The sequence below is a fragment of the Mesitornis unicolor genome, unplaced genomic scaffold (genome assembly GCF_000695765.1).
Source record: "Mesitornis unicolor isolate BGI_N332 unplaced genomic scaffold, ASM69576v1 scaffold31916, whole genome shotgun sequence".
NCBI classification, from domain to species: Eukaryota; Metazoa; Chordata; class Aves; order Mesitornithiformes; family Mesitornithidae; genus Mesitornis; species Mesitornis unicolor.
In genome coordinates, this window is record NW_010189416.1 from 512 (window position 1) to 939 (window position 428).

Here is a 428-nt window from a genome sequence, read left to right on the forward strand (position 1 = left end):
CGTGGGGAAGGACGGGAGGGAGGGCCCCGCCAGCCCTGCTCTGGCGCCGGTTGAGTCACACGAAAAGAAGGAGCACGGGAAGGAAGCTACTTTTAAAAATCATTGCCAGCAGAACACCTTCCCGGTCGTTTTTGGCCCTTTTGGCACCAAAATGTCTCCTGACAAACCCCTGCCACGTTAACCAATAAAACAATGCCACAGATTAGAGGAAGGAGGGAGGAGGGGAGAGGACGCTACTGCCACCAATTGCTTTCCCCTTCCCATCAGGATTCCTCAGCGGTAGGGAGCAGGCCCACCCTCGCGTCACTTCGGAGCTGCTGGACCACGAGTCCTCTCATCAGAGAGTCGGGGGCAGACGAAGGGACGGCCCCGGCCACCGAGCCGGTGTTTAGCATCCAGGACAAACTGCAGAGCAAGAGGTCCTGCCC